At 43.5% G+C, this 18,915-nt stretch overlaps 1 protein-coding gene across 15 annotated transcripts in view; it reads right to left on the reverse strand.

Annotated features, from left to right (window-relative positions):
• The window catches only part of ZBTB20 (zinc finger and BTB domain containing 20), an 848,072-nt gene that overhangs the window by 49,097 nt on the left and 780,060 nt on the right, over positions 1 to 18,915 (reverse strand). For all 15 annotated transcript variants that reach the window (XM_018040121.1, XM_018039867.1, XM_018040637.1 and 12 more), the window contains one exon: positions 8,207 to 8,307. The gene's annotated coding sequence lies outside the window, so the exon portion shown is untranslated. The remainder of the gene's footprint in view (positions 1 to 8,206; positions 8,308 to 18,915) is intronic.

The following is an 18,915-nucleotide window of genomic DNA, read 5'->3' on the forward strand; positions in this document are numbered from 1 at the left end:
GGTTCCTTCTGGCTTTCAGTTTCTATTCATGGAACACATTACGGAACAGTCAACTTTCTTGCTGTTATTAGATTTTGTTTTAGATCAACACATAATTTCAAATCACAATCTAAACTTGCAGGCTGTACCAATGAGAGCGATGAAAAACTGTTAGAGCAGCAAATGAAAAGTGAAAAGAAGAGCTTAGACTCCAGCAGGTAAGGAAGGAAGATGTCACATAGAGATCCTCTATTCCAGCTTTACTCATCTGAAGCTTAAGAGTCCCTTTTAAAAACATAATTTAGTGCATGATCCTGGAGTGCAGGAGTGTGACTGTGTGTTTGGGAAGAGAAGGGTGGAGGGAAGTAGAAAGTAATTGTGATCTGGGACCAGGAATAGGAAGTAGCAGAGCTCAGCCATCAGTCAGCTCCTCTCCCTAGGACCGTGCAACTGACAGAAATGAATACATGCTTAGCTTACGCTGCATGCACCCTTGGCCCTAGTCAAACCAAATTATTTGTCATACTCTGAACACCATCCCACCCACCCCCACCAGTTTCCTTGGCTCTAAGCTTTTTCTATCATCATAGTATAGTGAACAGAAAAAGTATTTTTTAAAATATTTTCTGGTAGAAGATTATGTGTGGTACAGAATTTGTTGTAAGTGGGTCTGTTCCCATGTTTCCCTTGTTTCTCTAAGCATGGCAATGGACTTGTTATACAGAATATTTTGTATTGAAATTTGTTGTACTGGGTAGTTAAATCTGCCCTCGCAGAATATGGTGTTATGAATTAGCATGCTGTGTTTCTGGTCCAACAGGTTGTGAAATCAAATCTGCTTTTCCAGAGGGCAGGAGGCAGAGATGGCACGGTGAAGATGAAAATAGAGGGAGAGCGTTTAGACATATTTTTAGGATGGAGGAAGCCAATACAAAAGCAACAAACTGCAATCCTTTACTATCGAATGGTGACTAAGGAAGGAACCTCCAAATCTTGAGCGTCTATGTGGGCTTCTAGGAACTGGTTTCCGGTTTTCAGTGTAAGGAAGTACCCAACTGCTTTTTCTTCATGAAAACCAGCGCTCCCTCCACAGTCCCTATTTCTCTCACTGCTGTCTGTCGCCAGGCTTGTTACCGTGTTGGACACCTCAGGGTCACACATCTTCCTCTGCCTTAAAGCCATTTTGTCAAGTCCTGACAGTTGTACATCCTTCACACTTTGCACACCTGTGTTTCCTTTCCGTTTGCATTGCCATCACCTTAACACTTTTTATTTAGACTGCTGTTTACTTTCTGACTCCCATCCTCCTTGACGTCTCTACTGCCACAGCTTTGCCTTCACTGATCTGAATGGCCATGTCAGGCTGACAACTCCAGGTGGATTCCATGTATGTGAGACTGCAAACTCTCTGAGGGTAGAAAACATCATAGCTGTTTTTGAATTCCCTGCGTTCACCCATCCGTTCCTTCTTCCTTCCCTCCACCTATTCATTTATTCATAAAGACTTACTATGTGCCTGCAATGTGCCAGCATGGGCTGGGAAATAAAACAAGCCTGGTTTCTGCCCCCCTCCCAGATCTGCTGTCTAGTGTATAGCGTGAAGCAGAGTAGCTTAGACAAAGCTGTCATTCAATATAGGTTTGTTGATGGAATGAAATTGAGTTAAAATTAAAGTATATTTTGAGAATAGTTATAGTCTGAATCCAAATTAAGTTTCCTACTCTTTATGCAGCAGGGAAATCTACCTTGACAGGCTGTTTTCCTTGGAATCCATGAAGTACATTTGATAAGAGCAGGACCGTTATGCCCACTAAAGCTAGGCTGGTTCTCATGGGTCATTTAAATATCGAGATGAAACACTAATGACAGACATCACTTAACATAAAAAATTTATTCCTGATGTTCATAAATAAGGTCTAGGCTAGTTTCAGATGTACTAATTTCCTTGGTTTCTTTCAGGAAATTGAAGAAGCTGTCTTTCAAATGTGAGTGTATGGCCAGCCCACCAACATTACTCTTTAATTTTAACTTTGCAGAAGTTGTATTGTTCTTTCTATTGATGGCATCGCTTCCTTCTCTAGATTTGATCCTGCCTCCCACCTTACATCTTGCATCATACCCTCCTGTCTGTCATCTCAAGGATCACCACTGGGGACCATTCATAGCACAAAGACACTGAAACCATCTCTACGAATAGAGGATATTGAAAACTCAACCTTTTGGCTCACTCCTTCATTTGCCTAAAATCCCTTTACTTGTTCTTAGACCATTGGGCTATTTCCCAAGTGCACATACCAGAGAGACATTCACTGACCCTTAGAAACAACGCGTTTTCCATCTCACTCTCTCTAATAGTGGACTCCTTTTTCCAGAGCTGAGAAACTCTAAAACATAGCAACCATCTACATTTAGACATGCACAGGTGCTGTTATTTTGACCCTAGTTTTGCAGCTCATATTTTGTTGAGGAGGATAAAGGAAGTCTTGTAGTAATTAATTGAAAATACCTTCTTTGGTCGTGTGAAAGAATTACATGAACATGGCATATTCGAGGGCAGGTCTCACCAAGCCTCAGAAGCTGTGTACTAGTCCCTGGAGCCTTTAGAGGGCAGCAGCGCACCAGCTGACTCCAGGCAGCGTGTCAGGCAAACTCCCCACCAGACCAGAACCTTCCTCCTGGTCACCATGCCAAAGGTTGGTTTGCCAAGCTCTCTGGCCGCTTAGCTTCCTTCTTTCTTTTCTGTCTCTCTCTCTCTCCCTCTCTCTCTCGCCTCCCACTTCCCACACTCCCTCTCCCTCTCTCCCTCCCTCCTCAATGTTAAAATTATACACTCTGATGAAGTCGCCCCTCAACCGGAAAATGAAAGCTCCAATGAAAAAGTTAGACGAGCCAATGACAACAAAGAGAGAAATTGGGAGAAAGGGGAAAGGGGGCTGGTGAGGGGGAAGGATTTAAGAACAAGAAAAGGGCAGATGTTTCGTAAATATATGCAAAGCAAAACTGGGTGTACCCTGAACATTTCCACAGAGAAACAGGCCAATCATTGTGCACTTCCTCCCGCCACACTGGTGGAGCTCTGCTTTCAAAAAAAAAGAAAAAAAAAAAAAGTGTGGCCACAGGCACCTGCCTTTCAACGGTCAGTTCTGACATGCTGACTATCTCCCAATTATCCAAAGAGAACAAAAACATTTTCATCTCCACACAGCAAACACTTCTGTTATGAGAAAAAGGCTGCTTCGAGGAGTGGGAAGGCGATTTAAGGTGACGGGCGGTTGAGCTGGCCAGCAGGACCTACTGGTATTTAACTCTCCTTGTGCCGGCCAGGACAACAAGTTTGGGGCTGAAACATAGCAGTGAGTAAGGTTGTGGGTGATGTTGGCTCTTTCCTTACTAGACCATATTGTATGTGGCAAGAAATATACATGAAAACATATTGAGGAGATGGTAGGTAATAAGCCTGTTAAATGCATGGAAATTAACTAGATTGGTGGCATTTGATGTATAGATTTCACACTTCTTTGCACATATTGCACACATACAGCGATGGCAATGCTCTCTGCGACATATGGAAAATAAATATTTTATCTCTGTGAGCTCTTATCAGTCTCCGGGGGCTGCTGAGGGAGAGTGTTCTCTTCACCAATTTTCTCTCTTCACTGGGCTCCCACCCTCTCCTGCACATTAACATGCCTTCCACTCATCAGCCTGGTTGGGTGGAAAAGAATTAGAACCCCTTTTTCATAAATACTGAGTCACTGGGTCATGACAATTTTGATCCCTGTCCCGCTTGTCCCCCATCTTTTCGGTGTGGTCATCGTCTCCTTATTCTGCTTCCCAATAATATATGGAAGAGGCTTAGTACGGTATTTGGGGAGGAGGGCACAGGGGATATGGTGCCTCAGTGGCGGCTGGTGGTAGAACTGAGCTCTACCATCCAGTAGCCGTGTACCTGAGGCAGATTCCTCTGCCTCTCTGGGCCTCAGTTTTCTCATCTGTAAGATGGAAATAACAAACATTCTAGGGCTGCTATGCTATGCAATGCTAAGTCGCTTCAGTCGTGTCTGACTCTTTGTGACCCCACAGACTGCAGCCCGCCAGGCTCCTCTGTCCATGCAATTCTCCAGGCAAGAATACTGGAGTGCGTTACCATCTCCTTCCCCAGGGGATCTTCCCAACCCAGGGATTGAACCTGGGTCTCTTGTGTTTCCTGCATTGGCAGGTGGGTTCTTCACCACTAGCACCATCTGGGAAGTTGATGCGAAGATTAAATAATTCCTGTTGAGTGATGGGCACAGCGCTGGCACACAGTCAGTGCCCTGGGAGGGTAGCTCTTTCACAGCGTGTCGGTTCTGCAGTTTTCATTTCAGCTGGAAGGAGGCAATTCTTTTATTTTAGTCATATTTTAAAATATCTAGATTTGGGCAGGGGCAAATGGACTATAATTGTAGCAAAGGCAGAAAGAATGCTAGGATAAGCAGTCTCCTCTTCAACACTTTTTTTTTATGGTATCACCCTCCTGACACCTTCTTTCTGTTCATGTGTTCGTCATTGCTGCTACTACACCATTAGCTCCTCTTGAAGTTGGGGGTCAAGCAAGCTACACTTGGCCTAGAGAAGCCCATCAAACCTGAGCACTATGGTCTATTCATAGAAACCAACCTTTGGCACTCGAGCTTATCACGTTTTCTTACAGTTTATCCTTTCACCGCTTGGTCTAATGTTCTCAGATCCATTTAAGATGTTTTCATGATTAAAATATTTTATTCTTTCAATTTTTTTAACCTTCTTGGCAAGGTTGATTTACAATGTTTTCCAGTATATTTCTCCCTCACTGTATCAGTCAGGATCTTGGCAAGAAACAGATGGCACACTGAAAGGTTTTAACTGAAGAGAGTTTAATGAAAGGACACTCTACTGAGGTACAGAGGAGGTTAAAGGACCCTCAAGGGAAGTGATGCACCAAGGACTAGCAACAGTGTGAGGATGCTAATCTCAGCTTTAAACTGCTAAACCCAGGGGGTGAGGAAAGGTATGGAGCTCCCCATGTCCAGTCAGAACTGGAGTTGGGAAGGGGCCTGACTGAGAAGCACCCTGACCCTACTCTCCTGTCTCTTGCTAATGCTTCCTTTTGTTGTTGTTGCTCAGTCGTGTCTGACTCTTTGTGACCCCATGGACTGCAGCACGCCAGGCTTCCCTGTCCTTCACCATCTCCTGGAGTTTGCTCAAGCTCATGTCCATTGAGTCAGTGATGCCATCCAATCATCTCATCCTCTGTTGCCCCCTTCTCCTCCTGACTTCAATCTTTCCCAGCATCAGGGTCTTTTTCTACGAGTCAGCTCTTTGCATCAGGTGCCAAATTACTGGAGCTTCAGCTTCAGCATTAGTCCTTCCAACGAATATTCAGGGTTGATTATCTTTAGGATTGACTGGTTTGAACTCCTTGCTGTACAAGGAACTCTCAACAGTCTTCTCCAGCACCACAGTGCGAAAGTATCAATTCTTTGGTGCTCAGCCTTCTTCATGGTCCAACTCTCACATCTGTGCATTACTACTGGAAAAGCCATAGCTTTGACTATATAGGCCTTTGTTGGCAAAGTGATGTCTCTGCTTTTTAATACACTGTCTAGGTTTGTCATAGCTTTTCTTCCAAGGAGCAAGCATCTTTTAACTCCTTTTGGCCAAATTCAAAGGTAGCCAGAGAAAAAGGAAGCCTGGGTGTCATAATCCTGGGCCATGTATCAGGGCAGGGAATGCCCTATGGTTTTGCGTGTGTGTCAGGGGGGAGGGAGGGATGAATTAGCATACTATTTCTCCCCTCTCCATATCCTTTACCTTTTCTCCCATTATACTTTCCAGAAGGAAAGACACAGCAAATAAAATGAAAGCAATTTTCTCTTAGTGTCCAAGTCCCTATTCTGTCTATCTGCAATTTATGGGGGGGAAAAAACTGAACATAAGCTCTGTGAGAGCAGGGATTTAGGTTTGTTTTATTTGCTGCCATACTTCTGGTCCCTAGAACAGTGCCTGGCACTTGGCAAATACCCAGTAAATTTTGGTGGGCTGAGCAAATATACTCACGTCTGTCACGCCAGACACTATACATACATTATCTCATTTAGTCATCGCAACAATCCAGGTAAGTAGGCAGGTTGCTGAGCCTGGTTGTGAAGGTGTTATGGGAGTAGGTAGGTTTTAAAATCTAACACTTACCTCCTCCCTACTCACCCTTCAAGCCTGGAGACTTCAGCCGGGTATTGTAAACACACAGAAAGGGATTCATTTGTAATTAGAACACATTCTTATACCATACCGGATTTCCCAGGTGGTGCTAGTTTGTAAAGAATCTGCCTGCCAATGGAGGAGACTTAAGAGATGTGGGTTCGATCCCTGGGTCGGGAAGATACCCTGGAGGAGGAAATGGCAGCTGCGGGCTACCCGTGTTCTTGCCGGGAGAATTCCATGGCCAGAGGAGCCTGGAGGACTGCAGTCCACGGGGTCACAAAGAGTCGGACACGACTGAGCATCTGAGCGATGTTTATACCATATTCATCTTACTGAATGAAGGTTTTGCACCATGCAAGCCCTGTAAGTTTTATTATTATTTCTCTTTTACATATGAGGCAGCTGAGCTTCCGAAAAGTAAATGCTGCAAGAATTTGAACCCAATGTCTCCATCCTCAAGGTCCCGCAAATCATGAATACAGGCACTGGTGTTTGGCACAGAGGCTCCCTTGCGGGCTTCCTAGAAATTTTTAGGAAATCTTAGGTCCCAATTTCTGTCCTGATTTTGGATTCTCCAGAATCTTTTCCCTCCCAAAGGACAAACCAGGCTGAGACTTTGAAACCAGCTGTGCCCTTGTGTTTGTGGTACCGTGCTCTGTGATGGAAACAAACTCGGAAAGCTGTCCGGATGTGGGGATTTCTAAGGCACTCTTCCGCTTGAACTTAAAGGTGATGGTGTTTACACAAGTAAGTTGCTCACATGGGTACAGAATGAGGACACTCTATTTTTGACCTTTTGTCATGTCTTTAGTCCTCAGTCTCTCCAGCCCATTAGTCCTGTGGATCAGTCTGATAGTTCGATCTCCATTCTGGCCAGGCAGGCCTGATTCTCTACACATCCACCACCACCAATTACAATCCACGTGACTGACAGTGTTAAAGGTAGAAAGCAATGCAAAACAAAACAATCCAAACCCTGACTTCTTCCTCTTTGGGTTTGATTTGTGCCCAGAGTAGCTAAAGACATAAAGAATATGATTGTGAAAATCCTACCTGAAGCCTGGGAGAAATGTTAGTTTCCTAGGTTTAGCATTTTCCAGTAACAGAGATGTCTGTAAAACACCATCCCATTACCTGCCTCACACCATACAGGAAAACGAGCAAGTACAGCAACCAGCATGAGTTTTTGTTTTAAAAATGTATAATTATTTTGCATGCATAGCCTCTAAATAATTTAAAGTTCTGGCTTTTCTAGTGAAAGAAGCATATATTTATCTGTTACTTCTAGCAATGATTAATCAAAACTTGATGTCACTCTTTCATCAGTATTTCCTGTTGGTGTCCAGCTCCTACCCCAACTTACTTCTTCAACTTGACTTGCAAGGGTTGTACTTCTCCTATGTAAATGTCTGACTTGAAGGGAACTCAATTGATTACCCTGAGCCTTGCATCCAGAGGGCAGAGCTGACCTGGGCACAGTGGTTTAGAGATGTGGCTGAAGGAGCCCACAGATGCAAGGGTGGGTGTTGGCCCCTTGGGTAGCAAGGAGACCACAGCATGGGGGCACAGACAGGCAGCCACATCGCAGGTGGACACGAGCACAGAAAGCTGGCTCACAAATGTGACCAGGGCAGCGTGAAATGACAAGCTGCAGCAAGAGGCAACAGGGCTGCACAGAAGGGCGATGAGAGGCAGAGAGGGCTGGAGCTGCCACGGCTTCAGGCCGAGGCACAGATGACCCAGCAGAGCAGCACCGGTCCCTGCAAAGTGCGTGAAGCTCAGCCCAGCCACCTGGGAAGCGGGCGCGATGCTGCCCAGGGCTCACACTGCAGGCTGCAAGCCGAGAACCAGTGTGGGCACCTCAGGACTGAGTCTGGTTACCTCAATGCATCTAAGAGATGAAGCCATCTAAAATTTCATCTGCTCTTACAATTGTGAGTGCTTTTTTTTTTTAATTAAACAAAGTGAACTGAGAAGCCTTTCATTGGAGGCATAATGTACTCACAGTAGTTTTCAAATAAATGGTGTCACTCTTCAGGTAAATCACTCCAAGGCTTGGGCCTAGTGCAGCTGTTCATTGGGGCAGGGAACACAGAGCGGCTGCATCTGGATCAGACAAGAGACAAACAAAAACAAGGCTGTCAAAGGAGGAGGCGATGGAGGTCACTAGTTCTGAGAGAGCCAGAACCCTTGGACTTGGTTGAGAGTCTGGTTCTGCATTTTGCACCAGAGACTTGGCAAGTCAGGGGAGGGAGACTGAGACCACGTTGCCAGACCCCATTTGCAGCATTTCTACCCGACTGCCCGTCTGGTCTGAGAACGTCAATAGTACCCGCCAGTACGGATGGAGCTGACGGAGCTGACAATGGAGCTGACGTTGGTCCTAAGCTGGAGCTGAGCATGCGGGTAGAGCAGTGGTCCCCAACCTTTTGGTACCAGGGACTAGTTTCGTGAAAGACAATTTTCCCATGGGGGATGGTTTCAGGATGATTCAAATGCATTACATTCATTGCTCACTTTATTTCTATTTATTTTCATTTCTGAGCTTCCCTGGTGGCTCAGACAGTAAAGAGCCTGACAGCAATGCAGGAGACCTGTGTTCAATCCCTGGGTCCAGAGATTCCCTGGAGAGGGAAATGGCAACCCATACCAGTATTCTTGCCTGGAGAATCCCATGAATGGAGGAGCCTGGCGGGCTACAGTCCATGGGGTCGCAAAGAGTTGGACACGACTGAGCGACTAACACTTTCTAACACTCCTTTATTTCTATTATTATTACATCAGCTCCACCTCAGATCATCAGGCATCACATTCTGGAGGTTAGGGACCCCTGGGGAGAGGAAGCAGGGGGTGGGGGCGATGCCCCTCCACCTGGCCACAGCTGACTCCTCCAATGCTCATTTCCCCTCAGTCTCTCCCTCTTTGTTGCTCCAAGATTCCTGCTTGTTTACAGATGCCCATGGACCCGAACGTGTTTCTGACCTCTGGCCTTCTTGCCACCCTTCACTGCAGGCTGTTTCCTGCTCCATCCTCTAACCCTGAGGAGTGCAGCCTCAGGGGTTACAGACTGGACTCCCATCTGTCTCAGAGACTCATACCCAGAGGTACTTTCCCCAGGCCTTGGCCCTTTGGTCACCTGGGCCTGATAACCACTTTATCTGGAAGCTCTCCTCCCTTCTCATCAGGATACGGCACCATCCTGACTTCGCTCCTGCTCTCAGTTCTCTCTTCTGCTTCCTTCCTTGGCCTCTTCTCTTTCCCCAAATGCAGACATACTCTTCACAAGCTTTGCCTACACACCCACCCTCCATGGCCTCAACAATCACTTCTCCATAGAGAACACCCACATGGCTGCCTTTAGTTCTCACTTGTCTACAGAGCTCCAGACACACATTCTGAATAACTCCTGGTTATTGGTTCATTGATTCATTTGCTTGTTTGTTCATTCATTCACTGTTTACACAGACTCTACTAGGCACCTGGAAAAGATGAATAAGATGGGGCCTCTGACTTTGAGAAGCTCACATCTCCATCATACACTTCACAGGCACTTCTAACTCAGAAAGTTTTAAGCAGAATTCATTGCTTTTCCTTCAAAATAAGTGCCTTCTCTAGTCTTCCAATTTCCTGCCATTGGTACCATTTCCCTCCAGTTACTTGTACCTACAACTGAGGAGTCTTGTTTAATTCCCCCTTTTCTTTCATTTCCCATAACCAATAAGCTGCCAAGTTCTGCGGTTTTTACTCAGGCTGTGAATCAATACTCATTTTTTATCCCTTTATCACCTGTTGCCTGGACTTCTGTGAGTGCCTCCTACTTGGCTTCCCTTCCTCCAGATCCTCTTTACCTCTTGTTCATCCTTCAAACCAGCAATGCATTTACTGTTCGGAAGTACCATTCTAAATACATCATTCTTTTGCTCTTTGTTGGACTAAATGCAGACTTCTTGGCTTGGCATTTAAGGTGTCTACAATATAGCCCCATTCTAATTTCCTTCTCTTCTTTTTTTCTATAGTCTGTTCTACATTGCAGAAGTTCCATTCCTTCCCATCAGGATCATGGTCTTTCCTCCCTTTTCCTAACATCTGCATAGAGCTTCCTTAAGGGCAATCCAAATACCATCTCACTTATAAGACATTTCCCAAAGGAAAGTGCCCTTTCTTGAATCCTAAAGAACTTTTTGCACTGTTCCCTTTGCACGTTCTATAAAAAAGGAAAAGAAAGCGTTAGTTGCTTAGTTGTGTCTGACTCTTTGTGTCCCCATGGACCGTAGCCCGCCAGGCTTCCCTGTCCATGGAATTCTCCAGGCAAAAATACTGAAGTGGGTTGCCCTTTCCTCCTCCAGGGGATCTTCCTGACCCAGGGGTCAAACACAGGTCTCTGGCATTGCAGTTGGATTCTTCAGTCTGAGCCATCAGGAAGGCCCTTACATATGCTATGGACTCTAATATTTATTTGTGTAGTATTTCTTCCTGCTTAAGCTTCTTGAAGGCAGAGACCGTTGTTACTCTCTTTTACCCCATTGTGCTCAGTGCCTTGCACACAGCTTAGCACTCGGCGGCTATCTGCGGATCCGAATTTAAAAGGAATAAAGATGCTTTCTTGGAGTCATGGAAGCTGAGACTGAACTGGAAAGACCTTGAAGCTCATCTACTCCAAACCCTCATTTTTCAGATGAGGAGATCAAGGGAACTGAGTTGCTCAATGCCACATCCTTGCTAGTGGCTGAGTAAAGACAACTGATAGAAAAAGTCACAAATCTCTAAATACCTACCAGTGCTTGCTCAGAACAAGTAGGCCCAGCAGACCATCAGCAGTGACCTGACAGAGACAGTGAGGGGTTGGGGTGCATAATCTGCAAGGATACACTGGGTTCCACAAAATGAAGAACTTTGTTTCCCTTACTTTAATAAACCAAACTAATAAATGCCTTTTATAGTTAAGTGTTTTAAAAACGAGGGTGGATTTAAAGAACAAGGGAGCAAATCTTTCTAATAATACAAGCAGAAACATTTGTGACAATATTGCAAATACCACTGGAGTGATCAACTCAGGGTAAAAAAGCAGAATGAAGAAATTTCTCACGCTTTGGAAAAGCAGTGCATTCAGCTGAAGTTCTAGGTGAGAACAGGCTGTGGTAATTCTATGGTTAAATTCATCTCCTTATAGACACATAGGCTATTGGCAATCCTGCTATTATGCCACACCAATAAATCTTTTCCCACCTAGCTTTGCCCAGTTTTTATCCTATAGGTTTGTTTAAACATTTACTTATTTTCCTTTCATTATATCTCCAATCTCCTTGTAGAAAAGCATAGTGACTGCTCCCAAGACTGTTCTAATTTTCGTCCCTTATTCTTCTCTTGTGGTAGAAGAAACATTAACTGTTTAATCTCCTCTCTATCCTCATCCTCAAACAGAATCATTTTCTTTCACCTGATGCTGTAAAGCCCAAGAAAACATGGTGTGGGGATAGCAGTGTTTCCCTAAGTGAGGAAAACAGAGTTTTCCAGGGGATCTCAGTTGGTTTTATGTGTCCAGAAGAACTCAGCTCTTAAGTGCTAGCCACCAGTCCTATCAAACTTCATCTGCCTCCCCCAAGTGAGCATGTTACTCATGTTACTCACTGATAATCCCAGAGGAAAACTTGGTATTGGTTATCATATTCTCTTGGCCAATATGGTGGAGCCATGTGATGTGCTGAGAGATCCATTATATAGTAACACCCCAGGAGCCACATAAACAGCAAATTGGGTTCAAGAGCTCCTCACAGTTCTTGCTAAATCGTCAGATGGCTGGATAGATTATCAACAGGTCACCAGACAGAGCTTCCTTCTCTTTTCTTCCTTGGCAACTATATTAAAATGATAGAGGAAATCACTTGTCGATATGTCGAGCGCATTGCAATGAAAAATTACCTGGAAGCGTACACATCCATTGTGTGATTACGTAAGTGTACATTTTAAATATGTCTAACATTTGATTTAAATTGTGCATATTATACTTAAATGGAGACATAATCTTTCTGTCCTTTAATCACACTCCTCTTATCAGCTCCACAGCCTCTTGCTATGATTTTCCTTTCCTTTTTGGGCAAACTGTCACCTCTCTCCTTCTTATTTCCCCTCTTGCCACAGCACACACCCGAAGGTTTTTAATTAGAACTACTGCATGGTGTGTCATGTTCTACTGCTTAAGGAGTAGTGATGTTCTAAAAAAGACTCAGGGAAATTGACTACATGAGGTTTCATATTTATCCTTTTTCAATGGCATCCATATCCAATGTACTCAGTTTTTAAGTCAAAAGGTAAGAGGCTGCTGGGGGTCTTAGATTTCCCCCAGAATCTGGAAATCCAGCTATTCTCTCTGCTTCTTATATCATCGCTGTAAAAATGCATCTTCTCTGGGAGCCCAGCTGGCAAGGTTCTGGATGGTGTCAGAGGCAGAGGAGACAGTGGGTCATTTCCATTCCAGACTGCTCTATTCTTGATGGTTCTGCAGATCTGTCTCGGAGTCCTTAGAGAGCAGCGCTGTTATATAACATGCCGCCACAGAGTGCTGTGTGGAACTTTCTGTGGAGGTCTCATTTCAGTATGACCATTTCCATATCAAATCATTCTAAAATGACAGATAGGACTTTTATGACAAAAGCTTACCAAAAAAAAAAGTAACAATAATTTGTTAGATGTTTAAATGTTGTTAGGGACTGTATGAGGAATTTTTTATGTGTAAATCTATTCTTATTCAATCCTCACAGCAATGCCGTGATGCAGGTGTTAATATGCCCATTTTATAAACGTGGAAAAGTGAGACCAGGACTCCTCAATCAACTACTCAAGATTAGGAAGCTGTGGGTAGTGTGAGACTCACATCTTACTGACTCTAAATCTGTGCTCTTCTCACTATACAACAACTGCTCCAACACAGCACGAGCATGTTTCTAGTTCCCACTGTGAGTTCAGCACAAGAAAGACGTTTATGTTGGTTCCATGATGGTTCACAGTCACTGAAAGCACTGGGGGCAGAGATCTCAGGCGAAGGAAGTCTTTCAGAAACAATGACTCCTTCCTAGCTCTTTTCTGTTTGAAGATGAGGATGCTTTATGCTGGTTTTCTCAAATGCTGATGAACAAATGAATCACCCAGGATTTCTGATTCAGCGTGTCTGGGGATGGAGTCTGTGATTCTACATTTCTACAGGCTCCCAGGTGATGCTGATGACATCAATCTGGGTACCACAGGTCCTATGTCTGACACCTTCCTACTGAGGGTCATTTTTAAAGGAGCAACTCAAGCTGAAAAACTTGACTACCAGTTCACACAACAAGACTAGCTTCTGATGCAGGGCCAGTTTCTCAAATCATCGGACATTAGGCAGAATTCATAGAGTTTCTGGCAGAGAGCACGTTATGGGATAAAAAAAAAAAGTTTCTGGATCCCTCAGGGCTTTCTTCCCCCCAACTGGAAATTAAAATGATAATGTCTCTAACATGTAAAGTTCCTATTTTTTACATTATTGTTATTTTTAACAATAATTATCTGGTAATAATTCAAATAACACCTTTCCTCTGAGAAATTCAATGAGCTTTACTAACCTTAATTGTCTAACAGCAATTCCCAGGTGTAGATAGAGCTGTCTCAAAGATCACAGTAAATTTAAAATTGTCCCACTTCCCTCCTTTCTTCGCCCCAAATGTAGTGGCGAATTAGTGGCGAGGGGTTACTAATTGGCAAAGACCCACTAGCTCCTCATTTGAGGCACAGGAAATTTTATAAGGCAAGGGTAAATCCAAGAAATAATCAGCAGAAAGATGGTTGAGGGGCAGAGAATATTGGTGAGAGGGGAAAGGAGAGAGGGAGAAGGAGTAAGGAAAAGAAAAGAGAAAGTAAAATCACAGAACTGGACACATGATCTTGGACCAGTCATTTAACCTCTAATTGGCTCAGCTTTTCCCTCTGCAAGAAAAAGATTTTATGATTTTTAAAGTCCTTTGAAACTCTGAAAGTGAAAGTTGTTCAGTTTTGTCCAACTCTTTGCTACCCCATGGACTATACAGGCCACGGAATTCTCCAGGTCAGAATCCTGGAGTGGGTAGCCTTTTCCTTCTCCAGGGGATCTTCCCAACCCAGGGATCAAACCCAGGTCTCCCGCATTTCAGGCAGATTCTTTTCCAGCTGAGCCACAAGGGAAACCCCTTAAAACTGTAATAGTCCCCTGAGAAGAAAGATGGGGGGATTAAGTGGCTTATCCACCTGTTAAACCATTAAACTTGTTAAAGAAATCCGTTTGACTTTTAACTTTTTAACTAATTACCTGAAAGGAATTCCCAAGTCTGTCACCAATCTCACCTTTTTGGAAACTGATGAGAAAATCATTTAATGAATAAGGCGCCAGAGGTATCATAGCCAGAAAAACTAGTCAGGAACCCTATCTTCAGCTTTGTGATGCTATAGGAAATGCTTTACTTAAAAAATTTAGCTCCTTAATTAACCACTAGTTAACACCCATGTCCAGAAGAAGCGTCACTGATGGCCTGAAGACCCCTGGGATAGCCCTGCCAATAGAAGGTCCCACTATCTGTCCCTTTAAATTTGTGTTAATTTTCTCTGCAGAGATGTTGATTCCTCCTTGACAACTCACAAACTCTGTTAATAAGAGCTGCTCATCCAGGAACCTTAGTGCTATTAGGGAAAGTTGATTTTTGTTTTCAAAATAAGAGATCTTTGGGATATATACATATGCATATAAACATGTTTTTCTTGTTTTAATGAATACTTGTGATGGAAACCCCTTTTCAAAGTCATTAGATACTGGAATCTTCTGGTCAAGAAAGCCTGCCACAGGACCTAGTGATAAGGTCACTTTAAATTCCATAATGAGGATTCCAACATGGGAACAATATATGGTGCAGCACACGGCTTGGTGTTATATTAGAGTTATCTATATTTTGCCCCTTGAACTGAGTATATTTTCTGGAATAATCATTGCATTGTGTCTAAATGGAGAAACATCAAAATGGCATTACCTGAAAGAAGATACTGTCACTGTCCCCAAAGCAAAAACCCCTTTCTTCTCCCTGCTCCTATAGCCTCCACTGTAGTGTGGCTACCATTATAAAATGCATGCCGTGCAGCAGGCCTTATGCTTGGCACTTTTTATATATTATTTAACATCCCTTGGACCATAAAGAAGGCTGAGCGCCGAAGAATTGATGCTTTTGAACTGTGGTGTTGGAGAAGACTCCTGAGAGTCCCTTGGACTGCAAGGAGATCAAACCAGTCCATCCTAAGGGAAATCAATCCTGAATATTCATTGGAAGGACTGGTGCTGAAGCAGAAGCTCCAACACTCTGGCCACCTGATACTAAGAGCTGACTCATTAGCAAAGACCCTGATGCTGGGAAAGATTGAAGGTGGGAGGAGAAGGGGACGACAGAGGATGAGATGGTTGGATGGCATCACCAACTCAATGGACATGAGTTTGAGCAAGCTTGTGGAGATGGTGACAGACAGGAAAGCCTGGTGTGCTGCAGTCCATGAGGTTGCAAAGAGTTGGACACGACTGAGCTACTGAACAACAACTTATCTCTTACACTCACTCTTTGGGTGTGGGAATTTTCTGATTTTACTCATGAGGAAACTGATGTTTAGGAAAGGCGAGGGGTGAAGTTTTTTTGCCATAGATCATGATGCTAGAGGGTAGCAAAGCAGGGCTCCAGGGTCAGACTTTAAGCACAGTGCTCTGGGGCTTAACGTACTCCAGGCTTCTGATTGCTAAACAGCTGCTCTCCTGCTTTCACTCTGCTGCTGTTCATTTGAGGTCCTCATCGTAGACTTATGGTATTAGATTCTCCATCATGGTCCACGATTGCCACCTCCAATCTTTTTTTAACCTTTTCCAAAACCTTCTCTACCTGACTTATGTTTTCCTTCCTCACTTTGATGAACACATCAATCCAAACCCACTACCATTTTTTGTTCAACAAATCTTGATCATCATTTTGCTAGCTACTTTTTGGCCCTCATTCTCATTCCAAATTATTCATCTGAGGCCTCCCATTTGATCTCAAATGTTCCAGCCTTAGCTTGAGAACTTCCCTTCCTTAATGCCTAAAGAAACTTCACTTTTCACCTGGTCCATTAGTAGGCTCCTGCTGACTTCACTAAATGTCTGTTCATTCTGACCTTACCCCATGATCAACCATTTCAACACTCTTCTCAGTAACTCCCCTAATTTTCTATGTACAGGGCCTCTTCTTATGTTATTCAATCACGAATCCGTATCACCACTCACCATTCCCTGCCACTCTTAGCTCAAAACTCTACATGTGCACACCATCTGTGACCTCACTCCTGCTTGGTGTTGCTTCTGAGTACAAGCCAACAGTAGTTTTTCCTCATATGTTTCATTTTATCAAGTCTCATTCTTCTTTCTCTTTTTCAGTTGATGATCTTGCCTCCTACATTAGTAAGAGGAAATAGACCGTCTAGTGCAGTAAGCTCACAAGCTCTCACCTCCATCTCCAATATCTTTGAAGTTTTCTCATGTTGTTTCCTTAAAATACATCGATACCTTTTTCTACAATCTCCTCCTATCTTAGAGGTTATCCTCTCCTTCCCTTTGGGCTTCCCTGGTAGCTCAGACAGTAGCTCAGAATCTGCCTTCAATGCAGGAGACACTGGTTCAGTTCCTGGGTCAGGAAGATCCCCTGGATAAAGCAATGGCAACCCACTCCAGTATTCCTGCCTAGGAATTCCCATACACAGAGAAGCCTGGTGGGCTACAGTCCATGGGGTTGCAAAACAGTTGGACATGACTGAGCAACTTTCACTCACTCATTTGGCTCCATCAGTGGTGTTTTCCTCTGTATTTAAAGACATATTCATTCACAACAGTACTAAATTGGTCATAAAATATAATGTTTTTCTCTGTCATCTGCTCTTGCCCTTCAAAATCTTTTCAGGTGGTACATCTCAAAGTGAGTTTTATAGAACACTAGAACTTCAAGATGAACCTCAAAAAAGTCCTTTAGTCAAACAAATACAGGAGACACTGAATACTATATGCCTCTCTTATACACTCAAAATGCACATTGTCCAAACTTATAGGATTACAGACCCACCCCTTATTCCCCAGTTTTTCTAATGGCACATTTAGTAACTTCAGAATATGCTTAGAGAAAAGATGCTTTAGTAGATTTCTCCTGGTTCTAAAGTCATTAGCCTGGGTATGTTGGTTCACTGAATCTGTATCAAATAAGCCCTCTCACATTTCCTTTCCTTCAATACTCCATTTGGTTTAATCTAGTTAACTTGCAGAATGTCAGAAAGACTAAGCCTGTTCGAATCTCTGAGCCCCTGAACATACCATTTTGGCTGTTGGAAAGGCCTCTGTGATCTTTTTCTCATTTAGACCTTTCCTTCTTTCAAGGCCCATATCAAAGCATGTATCTTATGAAAACTGCTTCAGCCCGTGTTGACCTCTGCTACTCATATAATAACACTTGGGTAAATGGTTATAGTTTAACCCCTGTTTCCGCTATCACTTGGTAAGAATGCAAGTTCTCCAGGACCTGGACCTTGGTTTACACATTACAGAAATTCCAGCACCCAGTCACCCTTTGTTGCAATACTAGGGGGTTATAATCATATTAACAGTAGTCAGGAACAGAAATAGTTAACACTGGGGTATGTTAGGTATATACTTGATTTCCGTAGCTATGGAGACAATTTAATATGCTAAAGGCCCAGGTGAATGTACCACCACCTTGTGGGGAAGAAGCACCATTCACTATTGCCATCATCACCTCCATAAATAGAAACTTGTATGCTTTGGGGAGATGAAGGCCAGATCTAGAAGAGCAGAGGCAGCTCTGTCCTTAGGTAAAGATGAGATTATGCATTAATTGACAGCAAATGGAGAGAAAGCTAAAATAATCCAAAACCAGTGGAACAAATGCCTCTCTACCAGTGACGCAATCATTATTCACAATCATTGTATCATGGTATCTCGATGGTAAAACCAAGCCTCTTTTTTCTACAGAAGGAAGTCAGTCTCATGAGAGGATTATCACTGCTCCTGGTCACAGCACTGGAATACAGAGTATGCCATTCTGCAGGGTGGTAATCACTTGCAAGATGACCATGGACCAAACGTGCCCCTGCCTTCCAGGAGGCTTCCAATGCCTAATTCGCCGGGTCAGTCTCAAGATACATTGCACTGAAGACGTCAAGACAATCTGGCTGCCACCAGCCCAACATGTAACCCCCAGTGAACTGGGTCATTCCCATAAAGCTCTTTTACTGCCCCATCACATGGGCTGCTGGGCAGGTTTTCAGTCTCAGGTAGGTCTGCAATATCCAGACATTAAGGAGCTTTGAGTTTTTCAAATTAGATGTTATTTGAAGTTAAGACTTAATGGATTCCCTAATAGCGAGCTTGCAGTGAGGCTAGGGCTAGAAATTTGTTCTCTTGATGCCTAGTCAGGGAGTTTGATTATGCGAGAGACAGAGTATATCTTTTCCCCTTAAAACTGCAGCAACTTACGATTTTCACATTTTGGTAGAGGAGAAAATGCATGTCATTAAGGTACAGCTTGTGAAATATTTTGCTATCTTTCTGGATAAAAAGTGGTATGCAAACCAAAGATCTAATTAAAAACTATAAACGAGAATGTTTTACTTAGGCTTACTTCAAAATAGGTACAGATTGTA

Source organism: Capra hircus, chromosome 1 (genome assembly GCF_001704415.2).
Source record: "Capra hircus breed San Clemente chromosome 1, ASM170441v1, whole genome shotgun sequence".
NCBI classification, from domain to species: Eukaryota; Metazoa; Chordata; class Mammalia; order Artiodactyla; family Bovidae; genus Capra; species Capra hircus.